The sequence below is a fragment of the Callithrix jacchus genome, chromosome 3, assembly GCF_049354715.1.
Source record: "Callithrix jacchus isolate 240 chromosome 3, calJac240_pri, whole genome shotgun sequence".
Lineage (NCBI taxonomy): Eukaryota > Metazoa > Chordata > Mammalia > Primates > Cebidae > Callithrix > Callithrix jacchus.
Window position 1 is genome coordinate 149,072,191 of NC_133504.1, and position 16,853 is coordinate 149,089,043.

Here is a 16,853-nt window from a genome sequence, read left to right on the forward strand (position 1 = left end):
GTTATTTTGGCATATATTTGGAGCACGTACAAGAAAGGAATATTGCTCAAGGTTAAACATTCTATATATATTTCACTGAACTTTTATTTATGGCTGAGGTGAACATTTGTTTACACCTGATTTCAAGACATTCCAAGGTAAAATTATTGCACCTCTGCACTCTGATTTAAAATTTGTGAGTTTCAATTGCACATTCATTTAGATACTGAGTCAAGCCTCAGTTTATATTTTAATAATAACCTTAATATTTCCCAAAGGTAGCCTCAGGCCATCTCCATGCAGAAAAAGAGGGTTTCTATTAAGATGTGTCTTTACCAAGCTTCTCACTTTTAAATCTTTTTTTTTTTACTCCTTCTAAATATCAAACATGGGTTTTACACTTAACAACTCAGAATGGCTGTACTTCAAGTATTTGTCAGAGTAAAACCACAAAATCACTACTGATCAATACTTCTCACAAACTATGTTTCATGAAACTATTTATAGATGATTATCTGAATGGGTAAATTCTTATCTGAAGAATAGATGAACTCATTCATCTGCTATGAAATATCTCATTGGGTTAAGTATGACCATTAAAGAACTAAGAAACTTTTGGCTTGCCCAAAAACTTACTGTGAGAGAAATTCAATTTGACATTAGGCTATCACTATTTGTTGACAATTATTTTTTAAACAAATAAATTGTATTTTAGTAACAGTGATAGCTTAATATTTTGTGCTGACTATGTGCCAAGCATCATTCTAATAATGACATGCATAATACTTCACTTACTCTTCATAAAAAAACGCTTGAGTTATACCCGAATGTTTTCAATATTTAAACAATGAGGAAACTAAAGCAACAAAGATTAATTTCCTCAAGCCCATTCATCTTGTAAATGGCGGTAGGAAATTTCGAACACAATTTAAGACCCCATTCCCTTAATCATTACAGAAACCATTACTGTAGTTAATTTCAGGATGTAACTAAGAAGAGATTTATTACGTTTATATAGTGCCCTCTCCATGATGACTCATGAAAAGAATAGTTTCTTCATGTCAGTAGAAAGACAAAGAAATGTTATTCTTATTTGAAGCCAAAAGTTCTCCCTAATTTTCAGAAGTTATAAATTATGTGAATCAAATTGTATTTATTTTTGCATTGCAACTCAAATGTTTAGACTCATAGTTGCTCACATTGGAGCAACTGACCAATTTTATAGACATATATTTTGCATAGTAGACTCATCAAATTTCCCTTTTCTTGATAACAAATGTAAATATTTATCAGATATAAATATAAATCAGACATTTAGCTAATTGATGGTAGTCAGAAAATCTAAATTTCTGGTCTCCAAATATTCTTTCTATTGTGCTATCCCCAGATATTTTCTGAGGAAGAAAGAAAAGGCAAATATAAAAGAAAAAAAATAGGATGAAATATGCCTTCAAACAGCTGAGAAAACACTAGAGACCACAATATTGGTTTACTGCATGGTTAACTCTGAAAAACTAAAATTCATTAATTGCAACTTTACCAACTGTGTGTGTGTGTGTGAGTGTGTGTGTGTGTGTGTGTGTGTGTGTGTGTACATATATATAAAGAAAGAAGGAAAGAAAGGAGGAGAGATAGGGAACAAAGAGGAGAAGGAATGTATTATTACCTGTTAAGAAAAATGATGAATATTTTCATCTTATTTTGTAGTTAATTTAAACTGAGACTTCACTAAAGTAGTCAAAACAAAGCTGAGTACTGTGGTTCACACCTGTAATCCCAACACTTTGAAAGGCCATGGCAGGAGGATTGCTTGAGCCCAGGAGTTCAAGACCAGCCAGAGCAATATGGCAAGACCCCTCTCTAAAGATTAGAAACTTAGCCAGGTGTGGAGGCATGTGCCCATAGTCCCAGTTACCGGTAGAGGGGTGGGGGTGGAGTCACTACACTTAAGCCCAGGTGGTTAAAGCTGCAGTGGGCGGTGTCCATGGCAATGCACTCCAGCCTGGGTGAGAGAGCAAGACCCTATCTCAAAAAATAAATAAAGTTAAATAATTATAATATTAGAGATGCCTCATCCTTCTGCTAAGAGGATTTCTCTGTGTTATACCTACATGACCATGGTTTCCCCATGTAAATCTATACTTCCAGTGACTGGAATTGAACCAGGACTGAGTAACTGACATCAGGGCAGCCAATCCACCTGTTTGTTCATGAGTCACAGACAGGAAAAAAAAATGATAAATGTATGAATTAGATTTTTTCTCACTTAACATATTGGAAAGGAGATACTAAAAGATTACATTGGTTAGCAGTAGAGCTACAATTGAATTGTATTATGTAGTTGTGTTAGGCCATATCAAGCTATAAGTAGACATGGAGTGAGGAGGTGTGTTATTAAGTAGGGTATAAGACTTTACTTTTTATAGCATGGTAAGGAAAGCTCTTTCTGCAATGACATTTAAATGCAAATATGAGAGCAGTGAAGAGGAGAGGTATAGTGAGTTGACAGTGCCCACCAAAGACTTATATTCTGTGAGCCTTGGGCTCTTGCTAGCTGTCCGAGCAGTGTGGCTCCATGGGTTGGTAAAAGCAGTATTTAGGCAGGTTTAAGGGACACAGGGGCAGGAATTCATCTCTGTCATGTCCCATTGATGGGCATTCTATGGGTCCCCTGTAGAAGTGTGGCTCTTGAATATTAAGAGGATGTAACCCTCACTGAGGCTTAGAGGATTATTTGGTGCTTGATGGACTGAATGCAAGAGGAGACAAATCAGGTTATTAAATTTAGAAGATGTCAAAATTAAATAAGGGGCTGAGGACAACTCCAAAAAATATCCTGAAGCTGCTGACATGCCCAGGTAGCTGAAAGCAATAATCATGCCTGCTAAGACTTAAAGGGATGGGGTTGCTAGCCAATTCTAATATGTTCCAGCATTAGAGTATTGATCCAGATTTTTTCATTACCCAACCCTCTTATTTCTTCAGAGCTGCAGCTAGAGATCACTAGCTGGTTCACAGAAATAAGCAGGGTTGGTCTAAATTTTAGACAAAAAATCAAAAACAACTGATGATACTAGAACCTAATAATAGTACCATAGTTCTTGAACATAATTTTTCTCTCACCAGTCCCATTTCTATTAAAAACAAATCATGATAGGACTGATTTATTTGCAAATTACACTTTAGTCTTATTATACTTGACCTGGTTATATGTATAAAGCACAGGAGGAATAACTATTTGCCATATAGGCTCCTTTTTAAATTGGCTTTGATGGAACTTTGTTCCATGAGGAATCTCAGATAAAACTGTTCAAAGCCATAAACCCAGCCATGGGTTTAAGTCTTCAAATACCTGTGCCATAAAGTACCTGTATAAGTTGGGTAAATTCCTTTCCTCTTGAGGTTTCAAGATAAGTTGGGGCTCCTGGGCCTGTAAAAAAAGTGATATTCTTTACTTACCACAGGTCAGGAACACTGTACAGGGACTGTATAGAGCAGGTATGAGGCCAGTTTTCCCAAAGGACTTTTGTTGGATTTATAAGTCAAATATGATTCCTTAATGGAAAGTACAATTTCAGTTAGCACAGCTTTACAAAGCCTTGGTAAAATTTCTCCAATTGTGCCCTGTTGCAAAAGAAAACAGATTCTCACTGCACTTATGCAAATAACTATATTGACGTAAGTTAAGAATACTCAGTTTCCAAATTCTGGAGAAATCAGGTAGACAGAAACAAATATGCTTCAAATTTTGTTTACAGGAATATAGTTTACTCAATTGTTAAAAGCTGTAAATAGAAGGATTATTTCAATCTTCTACCAGTTCAGTCCATACAGTTGACTTCTGTTCTGCTTGATATTCATGAACATTTCAGCTCTCCATAAATATCCTGAAAGATTTTCCTCTATTCTCATGTCACAATCTCTGAAACAGAAACCTGCATTTAAGAACATCAGTGAGAGTCTGATAGTTGATTACAAAAACATATTGTAAAGAGGATTAAAACAAGGCAACAATTGTATGTGGATTAAAAAAAAGTCTTAGGGAAGCCACAGTCAAAGGCACAATTGACAAGAAAATTTTCTACCTCTGTGGCACAAAATAAGGTAATACTTATAATTATTACTGATAACATATATTGAGTCACATCAGAATTATAGGAGTTTCACATAATTTTAGCCAAATATTACCTTTGCTTTAGTGTACTATTGAAGATAAATCCAGTTCCCAATAAAACCTTACAAACAAATCTATACAATCTAAATCTGTTTAACTATAAGGTAAGAACAATGCTCTAACATGTTGTGGTTTTATTCCAATGTTAAATTTATGGAAAAACTGAAAAATACCCCTTTAACATTAGCCAATATGATCAAACACAGAATTTTTTGACAAAATTCTTTCAAAACCTTCCCACAACTTGCTTAAATCTTCAGCTTTATTCTGTCTACCTTATAACAATTCTTTAGCCCTCTAAACTAGTCAAAAAAATTTGTATTCCTATGCCTTCTTGTGACCTTTTACTAAAAGTATATTCTAAATTCCTTACATGCTTTGCATTGAAAACTATTTTTCCAGTAGTCTCAAGTATATGTTACACTGTTAGCACTTAGCAAATTTTACTTTTGGTGTACAACTTGGTAAATAAACGATTTCAATTATGTACTAAATGTGGAGCCTAGGACATCAGATGGAAGTGCAGATAAGGTTTGACTTGTATAAGCATAGCTACGGGACATGGCTAACTCTGTATGTCTCCAGGCCTTAACTAGAATTTAATGGCTTTAAAGAAGGCAAGTTGTATAGTTGAAAGTCTTATAGTAGCAGTTTATAAAGTATTTAGTAGGCCTAATAACCTTTAAAATTATATGTCTTTATATAAATGCCCTTTCATGAATCTTTTTATGACCTACACAGAACATCTATGACATGCTTGGACTTTCTTACTTGTCCTAAACAATCTCTCTTTTTAAACAACCAGTCACTATACTTTACGACAATAATTTACCATACAAGATCCTTCCTCATGTAAAATCTATTTTCTTTATAACCTTTCTTACCAAAAATACTTTTTTACCTTTATATTCTTTCTATTTTTTTTCTTTTTCTTTTATTTATTTTTTTATTGCATTTTAGGTTTTGGGGTACATGTGCAGAACATGCAAGACATTTGCATAGGTACACACATGGCAGTGGGCTTTGCTGCCTTCCTCCCCTTCACCCACATTTGGCATTTCTCCTCAGGCTATCGCTCCCCAGCTTCCCCCCTGCTGTCCCTCCCCTCTTCCCCCCAATAGACCCCAGTGTTTGGTACTCCCTTCCCTGTGTCCATGTCTTCTCATTTTTCATCATCCACCTATGAGTGAGAATATGTGGTATTTCATTTTTTGTTCTTGTGTCAGTTTGCTGAGAATGATGTTCTCCAGATTCATCCATGTCCCTACAAATGACACGAAGTCATCATTTTTGATTGCTGCATAATATTTCATGGTGTATATGTGCCACATTTTCACAATCCAGTCTATCATCAATGGGCATTTGGGTTGATTCCAGGTCTTTGCTATTGTGAACAGTGCTGCAATGAACATTCATGTGCGTGTGTCCTTATAGTAGAATGATTTATAGTCCTTTGGATATGTACCCAGTAATGGGATTCCTGGGTCAATTGGAATTTCTATTTCTAAGGCCTTGAGGAATCGCCACACTGTCTTCCACAATGGCTGAACTAGTTTACATTACCACCAACAGTGTAAAAGGGCTCCTATTTCTCCACATCCTCTCCAGCATCTGTTGTCTCCAGATTTTTTAATGATCACCATTCTAACTGGTGTGAGATGATATCTCAATGAGGTTTTGATTTGCATCTCTCTAATGACCAGTGATGATGAGCATTTTTTCATGTGTTTGTTGGCCTCATGTATGTCTTCTTTTGTAAAGTGTCTGTTCATATCCTTTGCCCATTTTGGAATGGGCTTGTTTCTTTTTTTTCCTGTAAATCTGTTTGAGTTCTTTGTAAATTCTGGATATCAGCCCTTTGTCAGATGGGTAGACTGAAAAAATGTCTTCCCATTCTGTTGGTTGCCGATCCACTCTAGTGACTGTTTCTTTTGCCGTGCAGAAGCTGTGGAGTTTCATGAGGTCCCATTTGTCTATTTTGGCTTTTGTTGCCTAGGCCCAACCTTCATCTCTGTCTAATGGATTCCTTGCACCTGTGGTCATGGGCTGTCCTATATCCTTGTCTTCATGATGTTACAATGATTCTCACTCTGAGTATTCTACCAACAAAATGATTATCTCTTTTCTCAGATTCTTATTTCCCATTGGTCTTTGAGTAGATGAGAAGCCTGTTTTTTGGCTAATAATGGCAAGGTGCTGGACTTCCCTCCATACTAACACTATCTTGAAGGTCTTGATGCATGTTTAAAAGGTGTGGACATGATCAGAGAAGTTAAGGGTACTGGAGAAAGTCGAGGAAGTGAGAGTTATACTCATACAAAGCCTTCATATACTTGCAAAAACAGCAGTGCCTATATTTGAGAAGGAAATGTTTATTTGCCCTCTTGACTTAAAGTAGAAACCTACAGAGGACCTGGGGCTTGGGGAAAAAATGCACAAATGGTGAGGGAAGAATTCGCCCTCCTCCCAAAGGGGTGCTAGCTCAAAAAAGAAAGTAGGTGGGACCCTAAAAGGACCACTGAGTGAGGCCCCATGCAGACAGACAAACAAAAGCCACCAAAAAACTTAGCCCTGGAGTGTAACAGGGACAAAAAAGTGTATGGTAAGTCCTAAGGACCTGGCAGAGTCCAGGTTCCAATTACTGTTAGTACCAGCAATATGCTAGCAGATGGGAAGAGCTGGAGGCCATCTGAGCTGGTAGGGTAAAAACAAGAATAAGTCTCTGGGGATATCTACAAGGGAGCCTGTGTATTTGCATCCATGCTAATGGAAGAACCATGGGCACATAAATAACAGTGAATATGTATTTATGAAGTCCCATGGCACGTGAGGTGAAAGTTAATAGGAGGCAGAGATGGATGGTCTTGTGATGCACATGACCATTTCAGAATACACATGGAGAATACATTGTGGGGATTTTGGGAAAAGAGCCAATTTTAGTTGGAAAAGCAGAGGAAACCCCAGACATTGCATGGTCTTACACTTTAGACTTACCACTTTTACGAATCTCTTGTCCAGGAGGGTCATTAGTGTCTCAGTTCTACACAGCACAAACTCCAAGATTCTCCCCAACCCTGCAAGCCACTTATCAGAGTGAGCTGAGAGGTCAGCCATGGGGAGCAGAGCCACTGTGACTGAGAGGGGTTGGTTAGTAAGTAAGAGAGTGAAAGGGGAGAAGGAAACGGTGCAAAAGGCTTGAACACCTTCAGCCAAAGAAGGCAAGGCATAGAGGTGTCTTACTACTGGGGAATGTATTCAAGTCATGCAGCACCAAAGTATGTTAGCAGCAGTGAATCTACATGGGTTTGCCGCAACCTCAATTCTTGTTCCTTCAGAAGAAAGAATTTGACTGAAGGGCATAATGCAGAGAGAGACTGAGGCAAGTTTTAGAGCAGGCATGAAATGTTATTAAAAAGTTTAGAGCAGGAACAAAAGGAAATAAATTGTACTTGAGAGATCAAGTGCCCTGTTTGATCTTTGACTTGGAGTTTTATATGCTGGCATACTTCTGAGGTCTTGTATCCCTTCTCCAAATTCTTCCCTTGGGGTGGGATGTTCATAAATACAGTGGCCTGTCAGCTCTTGGAAGTGGCTGCATGCTCAGTGTGTTTACTGAAGTTGTGCATGTTCTTACTTAAGGCATTTTTCTCATACTGGTTGACTGTCCCTAGAGGAAGGTCATATACCAGTTAAACTCTGCCATTTTTCCTCTTAGTGTCCATGCTGAAGCCCACTCACCCAACTCCTGAGATCTTATCAGGAAGCTGATCACCCATTTCAGGTTTTTCTGTCTGTAGGGAGATTGCCTTTCCATGGCACTGGGACTATCAACTATTATTTTAAAGAGACAGTTAACAACTGCCTAACCATCATCTGATGTTCATCTGACATTCCTGGTGGGATGCAGAGAGCCCTCTCCTGCCCTGATCATGTCTGACTACCTACCTACTGTAACACCATTACTGATTCTATTCAATTCATGAAAATGCTGTGTAACATATAGAAGCTGCTAATATTTTTTGGAATCTGTTGTTCTTATTTTATATTGATAGCAATGTCAATGAGAAGCTCTTTGTGAAACAATTCAGCAATCATTACCAGGAACCAAGAATATGTTTTCATATTTTTACATATGTTTACATATTTTTAAAGAAAAAAATTGAAATAAAGCTTAATGACGATGAACATATCAGTATTATTAGCACCTTTTTCCCACTTTCACTTTCCCATCTCTCTCTCTCTCGTAACCTCAGTAGTGTCTCCTCCATTTCTATTTTACGTTATTCTTCACTCTTCCCAAAAGTCTTGGTGTTAACTGAAGCCTTAATAGCTCATCTTGTACCTTAGGCATTTGTAGTATATTTTATAAGGACAGCTCCTCTCTGAAAGAAATTTTAGTACCCATTCTTAATATTATTTATGACTGTGACAAATTGGTAAAACTTAACTGTTAAACACTACAGAAACAGGCAGCTATAGTCATTAATGAAATTATCTTAAAACTAACAAGAACACAGAATCATGGTCATAAAAAAATGCTAGGGTAAAAAGACTGAATTCAAAATTTAGTCTATGAAGTGATTATAACCACCCAAAAATGACAAGAATATATATTAATAACACCTAAAAGGAACAAAGAGAAAAGAAAATGTATCAGCAATAGTTTAAGATATAGGCTTTTGAGTGAACATATTTATTCAGAATCTTTGCTATGGTTATAATTTTATTTGCATAATAAACATGTATGAAAATATAGTGGAAAGGGAGTTACAAACAAGATATAAGAGTAATGCCTCAAGCCACCACGGACAGTTTTGATTTGGAGATTCTCGGTGGAATCTCAGCTCTTCTACTCTTACCCCTCCCACTACACATTCAAATATGCTACAGTGCTGCAAGGGATAATTTGTATTAATAATTTTGAATCAGAAGAACAGAAGCTTTCCTACACACTGCCCACACATTCTTTCGTTTCTATCTCTTTAGAGGAATAATTCCTTAGCCATACCATTAGGTTTCTAAACATAGAACCCCAGATTTCCTTGTCTGCAGGAAGCTTAAAGTCATGTGCACATTGCAATGGCTCAAAATTCCCATGAAGAGCAGCAAGAAATCATGTTTCTCCAAAATTCCTATTGCATGGCCGGTGCCACATCTCCTCAACACCTTTCTTCAGTTTTGTTCCCAGTCATTCCTCTTATATTTGTTTGTTTTGAAAAAACCTTCAATCATGTCTCCTTTTGGCTGCAGGAGAAATCAGAAATGTTTCTGATTTACCAAAGCACTCTTTAGAAAAGCATATGACAATTTTTGTCAATTTATTCTTCATAATTAGGTCATCTGCATTGATGACAGAGCTTGAATGCTTTGGAAGTCTTAAGATTTGGAATATTACAATTTCTGTTTTGTAGCTTTTCTTATGACCTCCCTTCTGTTTTGTAGCTTTTCTTATTACCTCCCTTCCATGTATTTGTTGAGAGCAATTCTACTTCCTAAAACTCCACTTCATACTCTCCTTGGATATGAAATCATTCCCCTTCTCAAAAGCTGAACTACAATGAATCTTGTATACACTGATATTCTTAAAAAGTCAAAACCAGAATTTAAACAATGTTTCTTTAAGATATTTGCCTCAGTTATTTGCCCTCATCTTTTAAATTTTATTTTATTTTAATGTATCTTTGCAGTTTTTAACAGATAACGGAAAAAGAGAGGGAAGGGGAGGGAAGGAGAAAGGACACAATTCTGCATTTACTAAGCAGAGAAGCAGCACCAAAATAACTCCATTATTGTATTATTTTGTGTCTCCACCAAAGGTGGTATAGTTTTAGAGAGTGAACAATTTGTCTCCTTATGCTTCAGATGACTCTCTTGCTTTAACAAACATTGTGGGTAGGGGGAGTGGACATAATCTGTTCCAAATGTTCTTGGGTAGAATGACAGAGTTTAGGGTAAACGAACCTAAGAATGCACAAGTACAATTCTGCATTTAGCTTATTAAACAAAAAACAAACAAACAAACAAAAAAGCAGATACATCTTCACATGCTTCTCCTCTTTGCCAGTGGTTTCCCCAGTAGCTCTCAAGCTATTTTTAAACACTAAGGAAATAACAAAGTACTGACACCTTTTCTGAGGACAGATGAGCCTTTAATCTTTCATGACATGCCAGTGGATTTAGTTGAGACATAGTTTCTGGTATAAGTTGTCTGTGATTTGTGTTGCTGGTTATAAAAATGTCCATGGCTCAATTTTTCCTTTTTTTTTTTTTTTTGAGAATGGAATCCTGCAGTAGTTGGGGTAGTTATTCTACAGCCACACTCCTTTTGTAGATTTTGTGGCCCTTACTATCCTGTCTTAGACCTCAGCAATAACCCATCTATGGAAAAATCTCCATAGCAAGAGGCACAAAGTTACAATGATAGGCTAAAACTACTCCAGAGAGCATGGAAATACCAACACCCTACCCACATCCCCAAACTATATGACTGATACACAATCCTCTGGGAAATTAGCTGAGAAAACACCATAGCATGTAATAAATTCTCAGTGACTGAATGGATAAGTGAATATGTAACACTACAGAAATAATTATGTCTGAGAAATATTTGATAAATTTACTTTTGGAGACACTCTACCTTTTTACAATTCCGAACAGACTTTTTCATGGAGGAAAAATACACATAAACATAAAATTTAACATTTCCTTCAATTTTAAGTGTACAACCCGTGGCATTAATTATATTCACAATGATGTTCAACCATCACCACTATCCATTTCCAGAACTTTGTATTCTGTACCTATTAAACAATAACTTCCCATTCATCCTGGTAACCTCTGTTACTATCTCTATGGATTATAACTTTAAATCTATGGATTTGCCTATTCTAGGTACCTCATATATGTGAATAATATAATATTTGCCTTTTTGTCGCGGGCTTATTTTAAACTGCATATGCTTTCCATGTTTGCTCTTATTAGGGCATTATCAGAATTTCATTCCCTTTTAAGATTGAACAACATTCCATTGAATATTATTGCATATTAATGAATACACCACAATTTGTTTGCCTCATTGTCTGCTGATGAATATTTGGATTGTTCCACCTTTTAGATATTGCAAATAATGTTGCTGTGAACACTGGTCTACAAGTATCTGCCTGGGTCTGTGCTTCCAGTTGTTTTGTGTAAATCCTAAAAGTGTAATTGCATGATTATGTGCTAATTTTAGGTTTAACTTTTTGAGGAATGTCAGTCTTGTCTTCCATAGTGGCTGTACTATATACTTTTTCATGAGCAGTGCACAGGGAACCCAAATTCAGGAAGATATTTTACTTTTTAAATACCACCTCTCCCACTGTGTGTGTCAAGCATTTATTGAACATTTATAATCAACAAAATGTCAGAATGAGTCAAGGACAAATGAGGCACTGTTAAACTTGTGTTCTTTGAATTTTTTTAAAAAATGTGCTGATAACAGGTTGGGTAGTTCAAAATTTAAATCTGTTGTTCACTGATTTGTATAAAAGTATTTATTACCTATCAGTTTAAGTTATTTGCATTAATAGGGTTTTTCCTTTGCTTTATTCTTATGCATATTATTTTTAGATCCTAGCAATATCAAAAAATGAGTACATTAATAAAAATTCATATTGTCTACAGTCAACTGAATGCAAATTTTGTAACCTATTTTAGTCTGCCCAATATTTAATGATACTAGAACAGACAAGAAAAATGTAGTTATTACAATAACAATTATTTTTAAACGCTTACTAGGTGGTAAAAACTTGGTTAACTGCTTTACATACATTATCCATGAACTATGATCTCTTATGCTCATGCTAGGAATAAAGACATTGAGACATGAAGACCCTGGGGACATTTGTCCAAGGTCGCATAGTTGGTGTACAGCAGAGTTTACTCATACCAACACATCCTGGTCTTTCAAGTTCAGAAGCTTAATTGCTTCATATTTTGACAGTGTTTGTTGATAGTTAAATACACAGGAGATTTTATAAGAGTAAATATTAAGAAATCATTTTCAAGTTTCATCCTAACTCTTGGCAGCCATTGAAAGTGTTCCAATTGCTTCAACACATTGTTTAGAACAGTTGGAATAGGATTATATTGCTATTATTTGTCAATTTAGAATGCTATTATTATTTACTTCTGGGAAATCACACACCTCCTCTGAATAGCATGTATCTATATTTAGAATACATAAAAGTTTCTTTCCACTTTTGAATGTAAAGCCCAACAGAATTGGAACTAGAACATTTAATCAATTTTAGGAATTTCAGAAAGTTTAGCAAAAACTCATCTAAAAGATTTTTTTACATGTAAAGTCTTCCTTTGGCTTCCTATTTTACTTAAAGTAAAATCTCAAACCTATTAACTCAAACCCATGATGTCTCTCAGACCTTATGGCCATGACTCCCACCTCATTCGCTCTCCAGGTTTACAGGATTCTGTGGCTGTTGCTCTAACACACCAAGCAAACTCCCACATCAGGAAATTTTCACTTGCTATCTTCTATTTGAAATCCTGTCCTTCCTGGAATTCACATGGCTCATTTCTTAGTTCCTTCAGGTATCAATCAAATGTCAAATTCCTGACAACCCTCTATAAAATAACACCCTATATCCCCTCATCTCTATCAGTCACCCAGGCTTCACCTTGCTTTACTCATATTTATAGTACATTTCATTATGTAATATATTATATGTTTATGTTAGTTATTCATACCCTTCCATTAAAAAATGAAGGTCTTGATTTTGTTCGCTTCTATATTGTCTTCACGTAGGATGTAACTGGCTCTCATTCTATATTTGCTGTTTGGAGAAAGAGAGAAGGAAGAATAAAGGAAGGTGGATATAAATTATTTCATTTATATGCAGAGCAAGCAACATAAAATGTCCCCAAATTCAGGTAATTAGTGGTGCTACCAGAGATCTTACTGCAGTATTTTGAATCCACACTGTGGTCCTTCCTTTAGGTTTATAGACCACTGTTAAATATTTTCCAGAAAAACTCTGTTTGAAAGATAATTTAAATTAGAGGGATAAGCCACTGAATGAAATACAAAATGAAACAGCGTGGGAAAAGAAAAACAATGGAAAGCAACATGTGAGGCATATCTAGTTGCCAATAGTGTTCTCATGGTTCAGCTACCTCCATCCCTTTTACGGATGACAGTAGCAGTATTAAAAGATTTTTTCAAAGCATCCTTTAGACTATAGCTATAAGCTTTTAACTGGAGAACCTATCTAGAAATAAAAATTTGGTTTTATGCTGTGCATTATCTATTGTAAAAACTAGACTCTGGATTCTGTAATCTTCCTTTAAAGAGGGAGGTTTGTAGTCAGTAAATAATTAAATTACTTACTATGTATCTTCAACTTGGTTGGGCTTGATTTTATAATTTCTTGGGGAGGGTTTGTTTCAGTGCAGCCTTAGTCTTAGGAAGAACACCTAGTCCTGCAGAAATAATCATTATTTATAAGTCATAGTCCTTCTGGGGTTCCAGTTAAAAGCAATTCTCATTTGGAAAGATTTAAGTGTCAATTCCCATGATCCTTGTGCTGGGCAGAAATTCTAATCTTTGCTTAGCATTTTCAGCCTACAAGCTGGTTTTCATTCTATATTCCTTAGAATCTTCACTGTGCATGCACAGTTCTGGTTTATCCAATGATGTGAGAGAATTTTATATGCAGATTTTGGGTCATTCCTCTTTTTCAAGTATTTTCCTATTCAATTTCCAATTGGCTAGCAGTTCTGAACTTTAGCTCTAACCACTTAAGCTGTTAAAACTGTGGCTTTCTGCTTGGTTTTACTCCCTGGCAGAAAGTATTTGTCTTACTCCACAGACAAATATTTTTTTTTAATCACTGACAGATCTGAGACACAAGATCAGGGACACCTGGCTTAGAACTAGTGCTAGAGAATAAAATAGCACCAAGCTAGAAAATGGAGAGTAAGCATTCATCTGGGAGTGAATCTTTCTTGGCCAAAAGTCAAAGGGGGAGAATCCAGCAGTTCCTCTGATGGGAATCTTTATTCCTACGGATCAATCAGACCCAGATAAGTTAGGGAAAAGCACTGGTCCAATAGTAATTCATTAAGCAAAACTGATCAAAAACATGTTAACTTGATCTAAAGTGTTATAAGAACTTTCCAGAGTATTGGTTCCCTTTTTGTGTCTTATAACACTCACTACAAAAGAACATCTTGTAGTAATAGTCACTTTATCAGGCTATCATAAAATATTTTATGCAACCCCAAACACGTACTTTTTTGTTGCTGTCTTAATATTTGTCTACTATGGAGATAAAAGAGTAAAATATTTTCATTCCCTTTCACCCAAAAACTTTACAATCTAACAGTTAATGAAAGTTACTTTTAGAAGGATAGGATGACGAGGGACTACTAAAATCATGAAACCTGCCACCTTCATTTTACAAAGGGGAACACTGGAGAATAAGGGACTAGCAGGTCCCCAGACAGTAAGTGACAGCCAGATCAGAACCTAGCTCTCCTTCCTGAGTCATCGACCCTGTTCCATCTATTTCACTACATCCTGTCTCCTCCATTCTTTCCTGGGGCCCTGGAAAGCATCTAGCCCATAAACTGCCTCAAATTGGTAAAGCATCCTAAAATACAAACATGGTTATTTTGGACATAATCACTATTAGCTAGCTCTGAATAAAATCTCGAGAAAAATCAGTGGCTGTACGGAATCAATTTACCAAGGATGGTATTTCAGTATCTAGGAATGTGTGCCTAAATTTAAGCTTTTCCTGCTGCAATGTTTCTTTAAACTGTACACCACGCAACACACGTTATTCACTTACATCACTTCAGTGATGGTTTTTTTAAATACAGGTAAATAGTGACCCCCAGTGGCAAAACTTGTTAGTATCTGTACGCTGTAAAGAATTGAAATAAAATGAAATGCTGGTCAGGACAATGTTTTGACTGATTGTAGAATATCAGTGTCCAATAAACATACCCTACGTAACATTAAAAAAAATAAAAAGACTCTCGTTCATTTCTATGAAATATCTCTAAAAGAGAGATGGAAGGTTATTTCTTAATATTGTGTAATTGAATGCTATTGTTTAATTTTAATTGTAGTGCCAATTTTTTCTCTTTTACCATATTTTAAAAGTTAATTTAGAAATTGGTCAAAAAGCTATTTACCATAAATGTAAACAAACGTATTTAGAAATAACTGACCTTAAGCTACATTTTTATGCTGGTGCTACTTCAGCAAAATCCAGAACACAATCCATATATCCAGGTTTGCAGATTGTCTCATGTATTAAGTGAGACCAGTAGGCAATGATTATCTCTTTGCTAAATAAATATTGCCATTCCAGGAGGCATATGCTGAAGCTGTGAAGATTCCCCAAATTCTTAAACATTATTGTAATATATAATTTCCTTCATAAAATGCCATAACTAAATGAAAAAATTAGCATCTTCTTCACGCCCTTACTGATTTTATAAAACAGCTCTAAATTTTTGCACTTATAGAGCTATAGAAATTAATTTTCCCTGGACACTCAGTGAAATAATTTCATTACTTATATTTTCATATTTTTAGGTAAAATACATAGTGATCTTGCATATAACATAGTCAGGCTATAGGTAACTTAGCCCATGCTTCTAATTCATAAGCAGTAATTTTGTGAGACTTCTTTATTTTCTCATTATTTCCACTTCATTTTCTTTTCAGGTCCATTTTCAACAGAATAAATAGAGTTATTATCACATATGTGATGAATCAAAAACACTAAATCCTTGTGCGTGTGTGTGTGTGTGCATGTAAGTGCATAATTTACAAATATGCACTTACAAATATGCAAGAATCTTCTGTAGATGGTGGAAATTACTTTGGATTATTGCTAGGATTTAAATATATTTCAAAACATGGACATTTACAAATAGATGCTCTAGGCCAGGTGCGGTGGCTCATGTCTGTAATCCCAGCACTTTGGGAGGCTGAGTCAGTGGATCATAAGGTCAGGAGATTGAGACCATCCTGGATAACACGGTAAAACCCATTCTCTACTAAAAACAAACAAAAAAATTAGCTGGGGGTGGCTGTAGGTGCCTGTAGTCTCAGCCACTTGGGAGGCTGAGGCAAGAGAATTGCTTGAACTCAGGAGGCAGAGGTTGCCATGAGCTGAGATTGCGCCACTGCACTCCTCCTGGGTGACAGAGTGACACTCCATCTCAAAACAAACAAACAAACAAACAAAACAAAACAAAAAAAAATAGATGCTCTATTTGAAAATCATACTGTATATGGGGCCAATAAGATAAAGTCTCATTTAAGGTATCAGGTATAAACACGCTTCTAAAGAAAAATATTGATAATATAAATGTAAACTATGACTGATTCAGAGAAAACAGAAAGCAAGCTAGAGCATAAATGGAAGCTGTTTAAAATTTTTGGCATAATGTCTGTAAGATACAGAAAAACTAATTCTGATGTTGACAGTAATCTGTTTGCTCTGTTTAGTTCTTAATAACTCTTCATCTGCCCAAGTTATTTTGCTATATGCACAAAGGGACAGGCCATTTGCATGTAAAGACCTATTTATAAATTGATGTAGTTTCATTTTGGAAAACTCTGGAAATCTACTACTTGGGGTTTTTAGTTTCTAGACTTGTGTTTCCAACTAAATAGTTTATT

The 16,853-nt window shown here is 35.9% G+C and overlaps 1 long non-coding RNA gene across 2 annotated transcripts in view; it reads right to left on the reverse strand.

Annotated features, from left to right (window-relative positions):
• Positions 1–8,398: 8,398 nt before the first annotated feature.
• Positions 8,399–16,853, reverse strand: part of LOC144581962 (uncharacterized) — a 35,848-nt gene continuing 27,393 nt past the window's right edge. For both annotated transcript variants that reach the window (XR_013533478.1, XR_013533479.1), the window contains exons 3-5: positions 13,539–13,630; positions 12,899–12,984; positions 8,399–8,535 (exon numbers count right to left, since the gene is read on the reverse strand). This is a non-coding gene — a long non-coding RNA (uncharacterized LOC144581962). The remainder of the gene's footprint in view (positions 8,536–12,898; positions 12,985–13,538; positions 13,631–16,853) is intronic.